We start from the raw sequence: 16,346 nt of genomic DNA on the forward strand, positions 1-16,346 counted from the left end.
TCCACATGCAGAAGACTGAAATTTGATCTTTCTCACCTGGCACAAAAATCAACTCAAAATGGATTGAAGGCCTAAGCGCAAAACCTACAACTCTGAAAATTTGTACTTAAAAAAAAAAATTAAAGTAGAATTAAATTGGAAATAGTTAACAGAAAGGTATTTTAAATATTCTAAAATATTTGTAAATTAAATAAGATTTATTTCTAAAATGGGTTACTATGTTGTTGAAAGGATAAATTAATAGTCCCCTTGAAAAGGATGGAAAGGGTCCTCAGGCCTAAAGGCACACATAGGGTTAAGACAGCAGTTAAAGCATCTCTACCCACTTGGTTGCATCTGCCACCATTTTAATTGTATATTTAAACAATGGAGTTTTATTCAGCATTAAAGGAGAATGAAATTATGTCATTTACAGAAAAATGATTGGAACTTGAGAGCAACTTTTCTGAGCCATACTCAGTCAAGGGTCTTTTGTTTTCTCTCATACATGGGAGCCTGGGGGAAATGGAAAAGAAAGGTAGGGATGAGTTCTCATGGAAATGGAAGAGAGACTATTACAATATAGGAAAGGAATAAAGGAGAACAAAAGAGAGAAGGAAAGGGGAAGTAAGGAAAAATACTGGAGAATGGTTTTGACCAAATTATATTGTTTTATGTATCAATATATAAAAATGAATCCCAACATGTATAATTATAATGCACCAGTAGAAACCATGGGGGGGAAAATATATTAGAGAAGAAGGTCACAGAGAAAGTAGAAAATATTTTAAATTTAATATAAATTATAACAGCATATCAGAATTTATGGAAGGGAGATAATACAACATTTGGAAAACTGATTATTGGATTAGCTATAATTATATGAGATTCTATAGACATTATATTATATATTTTACAATATAGGATATATAATAAATATATATAATATTTTATATATAAATATATACATAGATTAATTCATAATATGAGTTAACCTAAGATTCCACTTTAAGAAATAAGAAGGGCTGGGGATGTAAGGCAGTGCATATGCAAGGCCTGGGTTTTACTCCCAGTAGGAAAAAGAAAGAGAGGGTAAGGAAGGAGAGGGGAGGAGAGGAGAGGAAAGAAGAGTAATGGAGGGTAGGGGAGCAGAGAAAGAAAGGAAGGAAGGAAGAAAGGAGGAAAGTAAATGAGAGAAAGAAGATTAAATATAAGCAAGAAGAAATAAAGATATGATTACATATTAACAAAATTGAAAACAAAATCGATAGAGAATAATCAAGTAAAAAACTTGTTCTTTGAAAAGATCAATATTCTCTACAGTCATCTTGACTAAGTAAAGAAAGAGAACAGAAGAACAAGGGAGAAAAGGAGGGAGGGAGGGAGAGAGAGAGAGAGGGGAAGAGGGAGATGAGAGTTATCAAAATTTCTACTATCAGGAATATAAGCTGAATATCCTTACAGATCTTACAGTCAATAAAAAGATAGTAAAAGAATAAATATGAATAACTTCAATACCATGAATACAGAAACTTCAATGAAATGGGTAAATTTCTTATAAGTCACAAGCAAACTTACTCTAGAAGTGAATTGTCAAATAAGTATTTGTGGAATTGGATTAGGAGGTAAAAGCCTTCCAATATACCAAAACTTTGAGCCCAATGGGGTTTCATTGGGGGTTTCTACCACACATGTTCAGAAGATACAATTTCAACTCAACACAATCTTTTGAAGAAAATATAAATTAAGTATTTCTATATTTTCTACCCACTTTATGAGGCCAACATTAATGCCAAAGTCAGGAAAAATATAAAACAACAAACAGCCGAACAATATTTCTTATTAATATATAGATCATCAACAAAATATTAACAAAAGAAATACAGTACTACATAAAAAGATGAATATATCATAACCAAGTGTGATTATCCTTGGAATCCACAGCTACTTCAACATTCAAACATCAATCCAGGTAAATCACATTATCCACAATTTTACATACAGTTATGGTAAAAATAATGACTATCATTCAAACAGATATAGGAAACTTCTAACACAATTTAACACCTGTTTTTAATAATACAAATGTCAGCCACCTAAGAATAGAATGGAAAGTCTTCAACCAGAAAAAGCACTTTGACAAAACAACTACAGCTAACATCATATTTAATGATAAAATACTCCTTTTCTTTCCTAAGCTCTGGAACAAGGATATCTTCTCTTACCATTCCTCTTCAAGATCAAAGTGGAGAGCCTAATAGTGTAATAGAATAGGAAAATAAATGAAATTAACACCTATGGCAAAGGGAGAAACAAAACTATTCCATCATCAAATTAAAAATTTTAGAGACTATATAAAAATAATGTAATCAATAAGTGATTAACCAAAGTTACAGGATGTAATGGCAATATGCAAAAGTTAGTTGTGTTTCTACCTTTTAGCAATAAAAAATTGTAAATTCAAGTAAAATTAAAGAATAGTACCATTTAAAAGAGCACTGAAATCATGAACTATTTAGATATAAATCTAATAAAATTTGCAAAATGTGTATGCTAAAAACTATGAAATGCTGCTTAAAGAAATTGAAAAAGGATAAATGGAGGCACACTCTGTGTATGCCTGTTTAGTCAGCTTTTTGTTCCCGAGACCAAAAGACCTGAAAAGAACAACTGTAAGGAGGAAAACCATATTTTTGAGTGCATGGTTTCAGAGGTCTCAGTCCATGGACAGCCAGGGACTCAAGGTGAGGCAGAAAATTATGGCAGAATGTGGCAGAGGCAAGTGGCTCACATAATAATCAGAAAGCAGAGAAAGAGAGAGACTCCATTTTCCAAATACAAAATATATATACCCCAAAGACACATCCCCCCTCTTTCAGCCACACCCTACTCACCTTTAGTTACCACTCAATTCCTGTTAGGGGATTGATTCACTGATTGGGTTAAGGCTGTCATAACCTGATCATTGTACTATAAATCTTCATGCATTATCTCACACATAAGTATACGGGGACACCTAATATTTAAACCATAAGATTCTCCCCTGATCTCCCAAAGTTCATGACCATCTCAAAATGCAAGATACATTTTGTCCATTTCCAAAAGTCTCCATAGTCTCAACATTTCCCAAAAGTTCAAGTTCAAAGTCCCCTGTTAAGATTTAAGGTAACCTCGTATTATAAGCTTCTGTAAAAATCAAGACCATTTAAAAATGAATAAACATTTCCATTCACAAAAATAGGAGCCTAGAAAGAAGGGATGGGGCCAAAGCGAGACCAAAATCCATCTGGGCAAATAAATTCTGTAGTTCCATGTCTGGCTTCAGGAGCCCATGACATCATGATGTTCAGATTGTATAGCTCTGCCTCTATGGCTTTGCTGATTGCAGCTCACATTGCCCCTCTGCTAATTGTCTCTGCTCAATTCTTGAAGCTTTCCTCCACATAATGTTTACAGTACTGGCATTTCTTAATCTTGTGGGTCTCCACTCCAGTTTTTTTTTTTTTTTTTTTTTTTTTTTCAATGCTAGAAAATATTTTTATTTTATTTAATAATAATATTAAGATATAGGTGTGTATGTGTCTGTGCTTTTAAAATATTTCTTATAATACTTTCACCAGTAAAACAGTATAGCAATAATTTTGCCCCAGATATTTATTAATTTTTGTTGATGTTATGAAATCAGATATCCAAACTCAGATGTTCCTTTACATTTGGTAATTTAGTAAGCACTGTGTTAATTAAGTCATACACATTTATCATCTCACTTCAAACTCATAAAACCACTATGGTGGGTCCTATTATTATTTCTACTTTTCAGGTGACAGGTGACATACAGGCCATGTAACGAAAAGAGATTTTGGGGTGAAGTTTGCATTTTGTTCCAGAGTGATATTGTTAGAATTTTTTTTGTAGTGTTTGATACCATTTTTTTTCCCCAAAACAAGAAATAATTGATTTTTAAATATCCTATTACATGCTTTAAGACATAAACCCTATCCTCAAGAATTGAATTTTGAAATATATATTTTTACAAAATCATTTGGAAAAAAATATGCTCAGAGATTATTGGTTATGAGATTACACCTAAGGATTCAGATTTTGCTCTGTCATTTAGTAACTTGGCAATTTACGGTACTCCTCACAAGACCATCTCATTATCAATAAAATGAGAATAATAACATCTTAATTTTTCATGCTTTGTTGTAATAAGTGTTATCATTAATGACAACAAATATTTATCTAGACATCCATTAAAGTGTGCTAAGATAGGTAGGACCAGGACCCAGGGAGTCTCGTCAAAACTACAATCCTTTCAGTACTCTTAAAAGGTATATCAACAACATATAATGTCTTATAGTTTTATTATATGAAGTATATAATATTTATAATTTACAAAAGACAGCCTCAGAGATGTTAAACTGTCCAATGAAAATTATAAAACTCTTAAGTGGCAGAATTGGGATCTGAAATCCAAATTTTAGAACATTTGTTTTTCTTCAAATTCCACATACTTTCAATTAAATTACAATGATTGGTAATAGAAATGTTTCAAGAACAAAGTCAAGCCAGGCACAGTGGTGCACGCCTATAATCCCAGCAGCTCAGGAGGCTGAGGCAGAAGGGACGCAAGTTTAAAGTCAACCTCAGCAAAAGTCAGGTGCTAAGCAATTCAGTGAGACCCTGTCTCTAAATAAAATACAAAATAGGATGGGGACATGGCTCAGTGATTGAGTGCCCCTGAGTTCAATCCCTGGCACTCCAAAAATAAACAAACAAAAACAAATTCAATTCTCCAAAATATCTGAGGATATTGAAATTATACTTTGTTGAAAGCCATCAAGTGAAGATTCACACTATTGCAACTCTGTGCATAGGATATATACCAATAATTGTCCTCAGCAAAGACAACATTTGTCTACTATGTTAAATTGCAGAATGAAATGCAATAAAAAAATCACTGTTTAAGGAACACAATAAGTAAGACATCACAATTCCTCAACTACTAATTTCTCCCCATCTGTGGTTATCTGTCATATGCTCTATCATGTTTTCATGTATTATGGAATATTTCCCAACCTATTCTAGCAAATATGGGGATAATAAGATTTATTAGTGTGTTTTTGTCCTTATGGGCAGGCTACATGCACTTATTAAATCTATGCTTTAGAAAAAATGGCACACACAAGCCATATTATAATTAAATAAAAACATTTAACGCTGAGCTAGAAAACTCCCTGAGCTCTGTGGGTGGCAGAAGCCTAGCTCTTTATTTTTTTTTTTTTTTTTTTTTTTTTTTTTTTTTTTTTTTTTTTTTTATTGGTCGTTCATAACACTACATGGTTCTTAATACATCATATTACACGGTTTGATTCAATTGGATTATGAACTCCCGCTTTTACCCCATATACAGATTGCTGTATCACACCAGTTTCCCTTCCATTGATTGACATATTGCCTTTCTAGTGTCTGATGTATTCTGCTGTCTGTCCTATTCTCTACTGTCCCCCCTCCCCTCCCCTCCCCTCCCCTCCCCTCCCCTTTTCTCTCTCTACCCCTTCTACTGTACATCCTTTCTTCCATTTGTATTATCTTGTCTTACCCCTCCTTTCCTCTTATATGACATTTTGTATAACCCTGAGGATCGCCTTCCATTTCCATGCAATTTCCCTTCTCACTCCCTTTCCCTCCCACCTCTTATCCCTGTTTAATGTAAATCTTCTTCTCAAGCTCTTCGTCCCTACCCTGTCCTTGTTTACTCCCCTTATATCAAAGGAGTCATTTGGTATTTGTTTTTTAAAGATTGACTAGCTTCACTTAGCATAATCTGCTCTAATGCCATCCATTTCCCTCCAAACTCTATGATTTTGTCATTTTTTAATGCAGAATAATACTCCATAGTATATAAATGCCACATTTTTTTTATCCATTCATCTATTGAAGGGCATCTAGGCTGGTTCCACAGTCTTGCTATCGTGAATTGAGCTGCTATGAACATCGATGTAGCAGTGTCCCTGTAGCATGCTCTTGTTAGGGCTTTAGGGAATAGACCGAGAAGGGGAATAGCTGGGTCAAATGGTGGTTCCATTCCCAGCTTTCCAAGAAATCTCCATACTGCTTTCCAAATTGGCTGCACCAATTTGCAGTCCCACCAGCAATGAACAAGAGTGCCCTTTTCCCCGCATCCTCTCCAGCACTTACTGTTGTTTGACTTCCTAATGGCTGCCAGTCTTACTGGAGTGAGATGGTATCTTAGGGTAGTTTTGATTTGCATTTCTCTGACTGCTAGTGATGGTGAGCATTTTTTCATGTACTTGTTGATTGATTGTATGTCCTCCTCTGAGAAGTGTCTGTTCAGGTCCTTGGCCCATTTATTGATTGGGTTATTTGTTATCTTATTGTCTAATTTTTTGAGTTCTTTGTATATTCTGGTAATTAGGGCTCTATCTGAAGTGTGTGGAGTAAAGATTTGTTCCCAGGATGTAGGCTCCCTGTTTATCTCTCTTATTGTTTCTTTTGCTGAGAAAAAACTTTTTAGTTTGAGTAAGTCCCATTTGTTGATTCTGTTTGTTAACTCTAGCGCTATGGGTGTCCTATTGAGGAATTTGGAGCCCGATCCCACAGCGTGCAGATCATAACCAACTTTTTCTTCTATCAGATGCCATGTCTCTGGTTTAATATCAAGCTCCTTGATCCATTTTGAGTTAACTTTTGTGCATGGCGAGAGATAGGGATTCAGATTCATTTTGGTGCAAATGGATTTCCAGTTTTCCCAGCACCATTTGTTGAAGATGCTATCCTTCCTCCATTGCATGCTTTTAGCCCCTTTATCAAAAATAAGATAGTTGTAGTTTTGTGGATTGGTTACTGTGTCCTCTATTCTGTACCATTGGTCCACCCGCCTGTTTTGGTACCAGTACCATGCTGTTTTAGTTACTATTGCTCTGTAGTATAGTTTGAAGTCTGGTATCGCTATACCGCCTGATTCACACTTCCTGCTTAGTATTGTTTTTGCTATTCTGGGTCTTTTATTATTCCATATGAATTTCCTGATTCTTTTATCGATTTCTACAAGATATGCTGTTGGGATTTTGATTGGCATTGCATTGAACTTATATAGGACTTTTGGTAATATCGCCATTTTGATGATGTTGGTTCTGCCTATCCATGAGCAGGGTATATTTTTCCATCTTCTAAGGTCTTCTTCTATGTCTTTCTTTAGGGTTCTGTAATTTTCATTGTATAAATCTTTTACCTCTTTTGTTAGGCTGATTCCCAAGTATTTTATTTTTTGGGGGGATATTGTGAATGGAGTAGTTGTCCTCATTTCCGTTTCATAGGATTTGTCGCTGATATACAGGAATGCCTTTGATTTATGCGTGTTGATCTTATATCCTGCCACTTTGCTGAATTCATTTATTAGCTCTAATAGCTTCTTTGTAGACCCTTTTGGGTCTGCTAGGTATAGAATCATATCATCTGCAAATAGTGATAATTTAAGTTCTTCTTTTCCTATTTTTATGCCTTTAATTTCTTTCGTCTGCCTAATTGCTCTGGCCAGTGTCTCGAGGACTATGTTGAACAGAAGTGGTGAGAGAGGGCATCCCTGTCTTGTACCAGATCTTAGAGGGAATGCCTTCAATTTTTCTCCATTCAGAATGATGCTGGCCTGTGGCTTATCATAGATTGCTTTTACAATGTTGAGGTATGATCCAGTTATCCCTAATTTTTCCAGAGTTTTGAACATAAAGGGATGTTGTACTTTGTCGAATGCTTTTTCTGCATCTATCGAGATGATCATATGGTTCTTAATTTTAAGTCTATTGATGTGGTGGATAACATTTATTGATTTCCGTATATTGAACCAACCTTGCATACCAGGGATGAATCCTACTTGATCATGGTGTATAATTTTTTTGATATGTATTTGAATCCGATTCGCCAGAATTTTATTGAGGATTTTTGCATCAAGGTTCATTAGAGATATTGGTCTGTAGTTTTCTTTCTTTGAAGTATCTTTGTCTGGTTTCGGAATCAGGGTGATGTTGGCCTCGTAGAATGAATTTGGAAGTTCTCCCTCTTTTTCTATTTCCTGAAATAGCTTGAAAAGTATTGGTGTTAGTTCCTCTTTAAAGGTTTTGTAAAACTCTGCTGTATACCCATCCGGTCCTGGGCTTTTCTTAGTTGGTAGTCTTTTGATGGTTTCTTCTATTTCCTCTATTGTTATTGGTCTGTTTAGGTTGTCTATATCCTCCTGGCTCAGTCTGGGCAGATCATAAGACTCAAGGAATTTATCTATGCCTTCACTATCTTCTATTTTATTGGAGTATAGGGATTCAAAGTAATTTCTGATTATCTTCTGTATTTCTGAAGTGTCTGTTGTGATATTGCCTTTTTCATCCCGTATGCTAGTAATTTGGGTTCTCTCTCTTCTTCTCTTCGTTAGTATGGCTAAGGGTCTGTCAATTTTATTTATTTTTTCAAAGAACCAGCTTTTAGTTTTGTCAATTTTTTCAATAGTTTCTTTTGTTTCAATTTCATTAATTTCAGCTCTGATTTTAATTATTTCTTGCCTTCTACTTCTTTTGCTGTTGTTTTGCTCTTCTTTTTCTAGGATTTTGAGATGAAGTATGAGATCATTTATTTGTTGGTTTTTTCTTTTTTTGAGGAATGAACTCCAAGCAATGAATTTTCCTCTTAGAACTGCTTTCAATGTGTCCCATAGATTCCGATATGTTGTGTCTGTGTTTTCATTTAACTCTAGGAATTTTTTAATTTCCTCCTTGATGTCTTCTAAAACCCATTGATCACTCAGCAACCTGTTGTTCATTCTCCAGGTGATGCTTGATTTTTCCTTTCTTCTTTTATCATTGATTTTCAGTTTCATTCCATTATGATCAGATAAGATGCATGGTATTATCTCTACCCCTTTGTATTGTCTAAGAGTTGCCCTGTGACATAGTATATGGTCTATTTTTGAGAAGGTTCCATGTGCTGCTGAGAAAAAAGTGTAGCTACTTGAAGTTGGGTGGTATAGTCTATATATGTCAATTAAGTCTAGGTTGTTAATTATGTTATTGAGTTCTATAGTTTCCTTATTTAACTTTTGTTTGGAAGATCTGTCCAGTGGTGAGAGAGGTGTGTTGAAGTCTCCCATGATTATTGTATGGTGGTCTATTAGACTCTTGAACTTGAGAAGAGTTTGCTTGATGAACCCGGCTGCACCATTATTTGGGGCATATATATTTATGATTGTTATGTCTTGTTGGTGTATGGTTCCCTTGAGCAGTATGAAGTGTCCTTCTTTATCCCTTTTGATTGTCTTTGGCTTGAAATCTATTTTATTAGATATGAGTATGGACACTCCTGCTTGTTTCCGCGGTCCATATGAGTGATATGCTTTTTCCCAACCTTTCACCTTCAGTCTATGTATATCTTTTCCTATCAAATGCGTCTCCTGTAGACAGCATATTGTTGGGTCTTGTTTTGTGATCCATTCTACTAGCCTGTGTCTCTTAATTGGTGAGTTTAAGCCATTAACATTTAGGGTTATTATTGAGATGTGGTTTGTTCTTCTATCCATAATTGTTTATTGATGTTACTAAACCTGATTTGTTATCCTCTTTGACTACTTTCCCCCCTTTACTGTCCTACCTCCCATTGTTGGTTATCAATGTTAGTTTCCATTTCCTCTTCCTGTAATGTTTTGCCAAGGATTTTTTGAAGAGATGGTTTTCTAGCTGCGAATTCTTTTAACTTTTGTTTATCGTGGAAGGTTTTAATTTCATCTTCTAACCTGAAGCTTAATTTCGCCGGATACATGATTCTTGGTTGGAGCCCATTGTCTTTCAGTGTTTGAAATATGTTATTCCAGGATCTTCTAGCTTTCAGAGTCTGTGTTGAGAGATCAGCTGTTATCCTGATTGGTTTACCCCTAAATGTAATCTGCTTTCTTTCTCTTGCAGCTTTTAAAATTCTCTCCTTATTCTGTATGTTGGACATCTTCATTATAATGTGTCTAGGTGTGGATCTCTTATGATTTTGCACATTCGGCGTCCTGTAGGCTTCTAGGATTTGGGATTCTGTCTCAATCTTCAATTCTGGGAAGTTTTCTCGTATTATTTCACTGAATAGACTGTTTATTCCTTTGGCATGGAGCTCTGTGCCTTCCTGTATCCCAATGACTCTTAAATTTGGTCTTTTGATATTGTCCCATAATTCTTGGATGTTCTGCTCATGGTTTCTTAGCAGACTTGCTGAGCTGTCTATGTTCTTTTCCAGCTGAAATACTTTGTCTTCATTGTCTGATGTTCTCTCTTCTAAGTGATCTACTCTGCTGGTAGTATTCTCAATTGAGTTTTTAAGTTGGTTTATTGTTTCCTGCATTTCTAGAATTTCTATTTGTTTGTTTTTTATTACTTCTATCTCCCTGTGAAATTGATCTTTACTTCCTGGATTTGTTTGTCAATGTGATCTTTCATTGTCTGATTTTGCTGTCTCATGTCTTCCTTGAGACTCCAGATCATCTGAAGCATATATATCCTGAACTCTTTATCTGATATTCCATCTGTTGCAGCTATTACCTCTTCTAAAGTTGAGTTGACCTGCATTGCTTGTGGTCCTTTCTTTCCTTGTCTTTTCATACTGCTCGCGTTTCTTTCTGCTTGGTGCAACTGTTGTGTTTTTGAAATTTACCCCCTATTTATTTATGTTGCTCTTGTATAGTTGGAAAGTCTCCCTTGCAGGGTGGGTAGTGGCTGTGCTCCTCCTCTAATTATGGTGGTCTATCTATCACGCTGATCGGTCACAGGTCTGCCCCCCCTGCGGGCACAGGAGGCGGCTTTGCTCTGCCCCCACTCCAATTGTGGTAACGTAACTACCACGCCCTGGGGTCGTAGGTCCTGATCTGGATGTGGGTGGCGGCTCTGCTGGGTCCCCACTCCAATTGGTGTGACGAGTCTACCACGCTGGCATACTTCTAGGCCGGTGGGTCACAGTTCTGCACAGCCCCCACTCCCAATGGGAGTACCTGACTACCTCTCCAACGGGTCGCTGGGCCCCCTCCGGACCCGGGCGGCGACCCTGCTCCGCCCCCACTCCAACCAGTGTGACGCAACTGCCTCGGTGTTACGTGTCCACCACTCTGGCAAGCTACCTGGCCTGTCTTGCCAGTGGGCCGCAGGTCTGCCTGCACGCTCTGCACAGCCCCTACTCCAAATGAGGTTACTTGGCTACCGCTTCGCGGGGCCGCTGGTCCTATTCTAGGCGTGGGCGGCTACTCTCTTCAGACCCAGCTGCGTTTGGGGTGTCATGCTACCACGCCGGCGGGACACTTGGCCTGCTCTGGGTGCAGGTGGAAGCTCCACTCTGCCCCCACAGCACCCAACAGGACCCTGACTGAGAGGCAGACACCGCTGGTTCCCTAGCCTTGGGTCAAAGCAGCTTCGGTAGCCAGAACCCGCCTCTCCTATCTCGATACACTCTCCGCTGGGAGCTGGCTCCAGCGAGCGACCCCCACGGGTTCCCTAGCCCCGGGCCAAAACTGTTCCGGGAGTCAGAACCCAGTCGCCCCTAGCTCAGCGCACGCTCCACTTGGAGCTGGCCTCCACTGGCAGTCTCCGCAGTTTCCTCAGACCTGGGCCAGGTTAGCCCCGGGAACCAGAATCCAGCTGCTCAGTGCCCGGTACACGCCTTGCCAGGCATGAGCCTCTAGGAGTATTCTCCACAAGATCCCCAGTCCCGAGCCTGAGCTAGAAATCTGTCTGCTAGACGCAGGCAACTACCAGCCTGAAATCACCTGTTCCGTCGCTGGATGAGCTGAGATCAATAGAACATGGGGATGATTACATCATCTCTCCGAAATGGCGGCTGCTGTCCTCCTCTGTGGTCCGACCGGTGTCTGGAACCCAACTGGACCGCTTCTCTCCTCTGTCTGAAAGCTGGAACTCAGCACTAAGCGCTGCCAAAGTCCTAGCGCCAAACCGCTAGAGGCACTTCACAGACTCAGGCCTGCGGAGCCTGGTCTGGCCGCCTCCAAGCCGGCTGGGGGTGGGGTGGGGTGGTAGGAATGTGGATCCTATTGCTGGACCGCCGGAGGCCGTTCACAGACTCAAGCCTGTGGGGCCCAGTCTGGCCTCCGCCCGCGGCCGGCGGGGTTGTGTCCCTGGTCCGCTTGCTCCGAACTGGCTGGGGGTGGGGTGGGGTGTTAGGAGTGTGGATCCTAGCACCAAGCCGCTAGAGTCAGTTCACAGATTCAGGCCTGCGGGGCCCAGTAGGTTCCTATGTTCGCTGCAGTTCAGCGGCGGCCGGCGGGATTGTGTCCCTGATCTGCCTTGCACCGAGCCGGCTGGGGGTGGGGTGGTAGGAATGTGGATCCTATCGCTGGACCGCCAGAGGCCCTTCACAGACTCAAGCCTGCGGGGCCCAGTCTGGCCGCTGCCCCTGGCCAGCCGGCGGGGTTGTGTCCCTGGTCCGCTTTGCTCCGAACTGGCTGGGGGTGGGGTGGGGTGTTAGGAGTGTGGATCCTAACACCAAGCCGCTAGAGTCAGTTCACAGATTCAGGCCTGCGGGGACCAGTAGGTTCCTATGTTCGCTGCAGTTCAGCGGCGGCCGGCGGGATTGTGTCCCTGATCTGCGATGCACCGAGCCGGCTGGGGGTGGGGTGGTAGGTATGTGGATCCTATCGCTGGACCGCCAGAGGCCCTTCACAGACTCAAGCCTGGGGGGCCCAGTCTGGCCGCCGCCCGTGGCCAGCCCGCGGGGTTGTGTCCCTGGTCCGCTTTGCTCCGAACTGGCTGGGGGTGGGGTGGGGTGTTAGGAGTGTGGATCCTAGCACCAAGCCGCTAGAGTCAGTTCACAGACTCAGGCCTGCGGGACCCAGTAGGTTCCTATGTTCGCTGCAGTTCAGCGGCGGCCGGCGGGATTGTGTCCCTGATCTGCGATGCACCGAGCCGGCTGGGGGTGGGGTGGTAGGAATGTGGATCCTATCGCTGGACCGCCAGAGGCCCTTCACAGACTCAAGCCTGGGGGGCCCAGTCTGGCCGCCGCCCGTGGCCAGCCCGCGGGGTTGTGTCCCTGGTCCGCTTTGCTCCGAACTGGCTGGGGGTGGGGTGGGGTGTTAGGAGTGTGGATCCTAGCACCAAGCCGCTAGAGTCAGTTCACAGACTCAGGCCTGCGGGACCCAGTAGGTTCCTATGTTCGCTGCAGTTCAGCGGCGGCCGGCGGGATTGTGTCCCTGATCTGCGATGCACCGAGCCGGCTGGGGGTGGGGTGGTAGGAATGTGGATCCTATCGCTGGACCGCCAGAGGCCCTTCACAGACTCAAGCCTGGGGGGCCCAGTCTGGCCGCCGCCCGTGGCCAGCCCGCGGGGTTGTGTCCCTGGTCCGCTTTGCTCCGAACTGGCTGGGGGTGGGGTGGGGTGTTAGGAGTGTGGATCCTAGCACCAAGCCGCTAGAGTCAGTTCACAGACTCAGGCCTGCGGGGCCCAGTAGGTTCCTATGTTCGCTGCAGTTCAGGGGCGGCCGGCGGGATTGTGTCCCTGATCTGCCTTGCACCGAGCCGGCTGGGGGTGGGGTGGTAGGAATGTGGATCCTATCGCTGGACCGCCAGAGGCCGTTCACAGACTCAAGCCTGCGGGGCCCAATCTGGCCGCTGCCCCTGGCCAGCCGGCGGGGTTGTGTCCCTGGTCCGCTTTGCTCCGAACTGGCTGGGGGTGGGGTGGGGTGTTAGGAGTGTGGATCCTAGCACCAAGCCGCTAGAGTCAGTTCACAGATTCAGGCCTGCGGGGCCCAGTAGGTTCCTATGTTCGCTGCAGTTCAGCGGCGGCCGGCGGGATTGTGTCCCTGATCTGAGATGCACCGAGCCGGCTGGGGGTGGGGTGGTAGGAATGTGGATCCTATCGCTGGACCGCCAGAGGCCCTTCACAGACTCAAGCCTGGGGGGCCCAGTCTGGCCGGCGGGGTTGTGTCCCTGGTCCGCTTTGCTCCGAACTGGCTGGGGGTGGGGTGGGGTGTTAGGAGTGTGGATCCTAGCACCAAGCCGCTAGAGTCAGTTCACAGACTCAGGCCTGCGGGGCCCAGTAGGTTCCTATGTTCGCTGCAGTTCAGGGGCGGCCGGCGGGATTGTGTCCCTGATCTGCCTTGCACCGAGCCGGCTGGGGGTGGGGTGGTAGGAATGTGGATCCTATCGCTGGACCGCCAGAGGCCCTTCACAGACTCAAGCCTGCGGGGCCCAGTCTGGCTGCCGCCCGTGGCCAGCCCGCGGGGTTGTGTCCCTGGTCCGCTTTGCTCCGAACTGGCTGGGGGTGGGGTGGGGTGTTAGGAGTGTGGATCCTAGCACCAAGCCGCTAGAGTCAGTTCATAGATTCAGGCCTGCGGGGCCCAGTAGGTTCCTATGTTCGCTGCAGTTCAGCGGCGGCTGGCGGGATTGTGTCCCTGATCTGCGATGCACCGAGCCGGCTGGGGGTGGGGTGGTAGGAATGTGGATCCTATCGCTGGACCGCCAGAGGCCCTTCACAGACTCAAGCCTGGGGGGCCCAGTCTGGCCGGCGGGGTTGTGTCCCTGGTCCGCTTTGCTCCGAACTGGCTGGGGGTGGGGTGGGGTGTTAGGAGTGTGGATCCTAGCACCAAGCCGCTAGAGTCAGTTCACAGACTCAGGCCTGCGGGGCCCAGTAGGTTCCTATGTTCGCTGCAGTTCAGGGGCGGCCGGCGGGATTGTGTCCCTGATCTGCCTTGCACCGAGCCGGCTGGGGGTGGGGTGGTAGGAATGTGGATCCTATCGCTGGACCGCCAGAGGCCCTTCACAGACTCAAGCCTGCGGGGCCCAGTCTGGCTGCCGCCCGTGGCCAGCCCGCGGGGTTGTGTCCCTGGTCCGCTTTGCTCCGAACTGGCTGGGGGTGGGGTGGGGTGTTAGGAGTGTGGATCCTAGCACCAAGCCGCTAGAGTCAGTTCATAGATTCAGGCCTGCGGGGCCCAGTAGGTTCCTATGTTCGCTGCAGTTCAGCGGCGGCTGGCGGGATTGTGTCCCTGATCTGCGATGCACCGAGCCGGCTGGGGGTGGGGTGGTAGGAATGTGGATCCTATCGCTGGACCGCCAGAGGCCGTTCACAGACTCAAGCCTGCGGGGCCCAGTCTGGCCGCCGCCCGTGGCCGGCCGGCGGGGTTGTGTCCCTGGTCCGCTTTGCTCCGAACTGGCTGGGGGTGGGGTGGGGTGTTTGGAGTGTGGATCCTAGCACCAAGCCGCTAGAGTCAGTTCAGGGACTCAGGCCTGCGGGGCCCAGTAGGTTCCTATGTTCGCTGCAGTTCAGCGGCGGCAGGCGGGATTGTGACCCTGATCCGCGTTGCGGAGATTCACTCGCCTGGGACCAACTGACCCCTCCCACAGACTTACTAGTTATCGGCAGGTCTCCTTTCAGTGGAAAATTGTTAGAAGTTCCTCAGCATGTCCCATGCAAGTGTATTTATGTGTCTCTCTGATCCCGTTACTGCGGAGGTATAGAAAATGCTGCCTGCTCGCCGGCCGCCATGTTGGATCTCCTCCACTCCAGTTTTAGCTTTTTTAAAACATATCTTCAAACATTGCCCTTTCAGGGGCTGCCCACAGAGACTCTGACCCTGGGATATTCTTCCTGGCCTCTCAGGTCTTCTTTTAAAATCTTGGTGGAAGGCTCCATGACACACTAACTCCAACATCCTGCATTCCCACAGTATCAGCATCATGTAGTTCTGCTGCCATCTCAAGCATGAGTAAAACCTCCAGGGTCCCCAGCTGCAGCAGCCTCTGTGTGCTTGGGTGGCTAAGCACAATGAAAAAACTTCCTACCTCTTATGCAAGAAGCGTGCCCCACTCATCTCCTCTCAAAGAAATTTTTACTCCCTTAAGCCTGAGATGGGTGTGTAGTCTTGCGAATGCTTGAGATACTCTCAAGACATATGTCTTAGTCTTCAGTGACAGTAAATGTCTTTAACAACTGCAACTTCTTTAGCCCCAGTTTTAGTCCCACCTTTCAAGTCCAAGTTTTTAAAATCTTTTTGCTCTGCTGTCTGTTCCTGAATATCACAATACATTTGGCTAAAGCAGCTAACAATACCCATGCCACTGCCTGAATACTATGTTCCCTAGAAATTTCTCCTGCCAGATTATGAAATCCATTGCTTTTAAATTCAGTTTAATAGGAAGTCTCAGGATACAAGGAAAATGCAGACAACTTCTTAGCCAGAATGCAATATGGATGGCCTCTAGTCCAATTTCCAATAGTGTCCTGTTTTCTTTCAGCCTCTTGAGTCCTGTCTTTCCTTTACACAATCCTATGGGCATTCTGTGCTTTTGAGCTTTCACCAGAATCCCCCATTAAGCTCAACTTTCAACA

The 16,346-nt window shown here is 43.8% G+C and overlaps 1 pseudogene; it reads left to right on the top strand.

Moving 5' to 3' along the window:
* The first annotated feature begins 218 nt into the window (after positions 1 to 218).
* Positions 219 to 351, top strand: LOC113192884 (U6atac minor spliceosomal RNA; annotated as a pseudogene).
* The last annotated feature ends 15,995 nt before the right edge of the window (positions 352 to 16,346 follow it).

This window comes from Urocitellus parryii, chromosome 1, assembly GCF_045843805.1.
Source record: "Urocitellus parryii isolate mUroPar1 chromosome 1, mUroPar1.hap1, whole genome shotgun sequence".
NCBI lineage: Eukaryota > Metazoa > Chordata > Mammalia > Rodentia > Sciuridae > Urocitellus > Urocitellus parryii.